The sequence below is a fragment of the Raphanus sativus genome, unplaced genomic scaffold (assembly GCF_000801105.2).
Source record: "Raphanus sativus cultivar WK10039 unplaced genomic scaffold, ASM80110v3 Scaffold5731, whole genome shotgun sequence".
Taxonomy (NCBI): Eukaryota; Viridiplantae; Streptophyta; class Magnoliopsida; order Brassicales; family Brassicaceae; genus Raphanus; species Raphanus sativus.
The window spans coordinates 1-2,324 of record NW_026621028.1 but is presented as its reverse complement, the minus strand read 5'-3'; the positions used below and the strand labels follow the sequence as shown (position 1 = coordinate 2,324).

General features: G+C 47.6%; 1 non-coding gene across 1 annotated transcript; it reads left to right on the top strand.

Moving 5' to 3' along the window:
- The first annotated feature begins 1,351 nt into the window (after positions 1-1,351).
- Positions 1,352-1,458, top strand: LOC130507782 (small nucleolar RNA R71). Its single transcript, XR_008942435.1, has one exon. It is a non-coding gene; the product is annotated as a small nucleolar RNA R71 (small nucleolar RNA).
- The last annotated feature ends 866 nt before the right edge of the window (positions 1,459-2,324 follow it).

The window sequence follows — 2,324 nt, the reverse complement described above, 5'->3', positions numbered from 1 at the left end:
TTATATTTTTCCCGGATCACCCAACTTCTTGATCTTTCTGTTCTGGAGCACCGCGCTGCACTCCTTAGAGACAATCATGAACTCGCTGTCATCAGATATCTTCCCAGAGATCAGTCCCTTAACAAAGCTACGCATGGAAGGTATCATCTGGATCGCACTCATCAGAGGGAGCTTGACAGTTAGGTCTTCCAGCATTTTCCTGCACTTCATCTCTTCCTTATCCTTGCGTGTAGCCTTAGCTGGAACAGGGTAAGGCACTTTCGGTACATACTGACGAGCAGGAGAAGGTTCTGCTGTCGGTGGAACAACCCCAGCGGGTCGCTCTGCTTCAGTCGGAACAGTCTCAGTCGGTTGTTCTGCATCTTCCTCATCTGTGGGTACAGCTTTAGGTGGCTGATCCGACTCCTTTTGCTTCCCTTTCTCAGCCGACGTGAATCTCCTGGGGTCTAGATCAGGCAGTTGCTTTCCACTCCTCAAACCTACTGCATTGCACTCCTTGGGGTTCTTGTCTATTTTTCCAGGGAGAGTTCCTTGCTGTCTCTTCACACTCTCAGCAGTCTGAGCAATCTGAATATCCATCTGTCTCATATGGCTTGAGACATTGTCATACTTCACACTCAGGTCATTGAACATATGATTCATCCTGTTGTTGATGTCGTTTGTGACCTGGTTCAGTGCTTTCCCCTGGATCTGCTGTCCTTGGAGAAGTTGGCTCATCATATTGGCGAGGCTCTTCATGTCGTCATGCGGAGCAGTCTGAGCCGGTTGTGCAGCTTGCTGATTAACCGGCTGTTTCTGGCTGTGGAATTGGGCATTCTGAGCTGGGTTAAGGACAAAGGTTCTTCCCTGATTGCCATAAGGCCTTCGGTATCCACTGTTCTGACCCTGGTTTCCTTGAGCTTTATCGTCTGGTTTAGGGGCATTGAACAGGTGGGGATTGTTCCTCACGTTAGGGTTCGGGTGATAGTTCTTGAACTGCCATCCTTGCCCATTCACATAACTCACTTCATGCTGATCCTCAGCCGACTGATCTGCCTCTGATGTGCCTTCCGCGGTAGCTTTATCCTGTGGGGATTCTTCCATGATAAAGACCTGGTTATGGTTACTCTTAATCAGCTGATCGACCTTGGCAGAGAGCTCATCAATCTTGCTGTTATCAATGCTCTTCACCTTCTGAGTGCGATCAGTCTCGCGGTTATTGTCAGCTGAGCTTGAGGCCATGTTCTCAATCAACTCGAATGCACCTTGAGTGGACTGAGTCATGAAGTCTCCCTTACTGGCTGAGTTCAAAGCGTTCCTGTATTCCCAGCCTACTCCATCGTAGAACACTCCCAGCAGATAGTCTTCCTCAAAACCGTGATGTGGGCACTCTCTGCGGTAGACATTGAATCGCTCCCAAGCATCACAGAACGACTCGTCCACCAATTGTTTGAAGGTCACGATCTTCTGTCTCAGAGCTGCCGTCTTTGATTTCGTGTAGAAGTGGCTTAAGAAGGGAACAGAGTACACTTGATGTAATCGGGTGGTACTCCATTCGCTTTAGTGAAACCACACATCTTCTCAAAGTGCTCGATGTGGTCCATCGGTATCTCAGCAGGAAGCCCATTGAAGATCTTCCTTTGCACTAGACTTATCAATGCTGGCTTGATCTCGAAGTCTTGCCTAGTGCACGGTGGAGGGGTTATGGCAGATCGCGTAGCAGGCAGATTACGCAGTAAGTTTCTCTGGCGGATCTGGACCACTTCCTCCTGTTGGTTCGCAGCATTCAGAGCAGCTTGCTCGGCAGCAGCTTGCTGCGCTTGGATCGTCTGCTGCATCTGCTGTTGCATGAGTGCAAGTGCAGCAGTGAGATCATCTGGATGATCACCCATGTTGGTGTTCGTTGATCTCGGCTGTTGACGGTTCTGTCGTTCCAATCTCGCTAGTTCCTCGTTAGTAAGCTGATGCAATGGTCCTTGTGCGTTGCTCCGAGTATGTCTACTGGTCATGCACCTGGATCATCAGCTGAAACAAAGAAAATAACACGAGTTAGATATCTTAGACTAGATATGAAACCGAAAATTAGAGGTAAAAAATCTGGTCCCCGTAGCAACGGCGCCAAAACTTGATACACTAAAAATGAACCCTTGCTACTGCCAAGTTAACAGTTGCAATTGTAGTACTTGAGATTCAAATCCAGAGGACCAGTCTACACTCTAGTTCTATAAGTTCCAGAATCAAGCTAAGAAGAAGATATGATTTGGTTGAAATAGGCGATAGTAAACAAGCAAAATAAACACGAGATTGATTCAATTAAACAAGAGCTAGCCTAGGGTAATTCATTG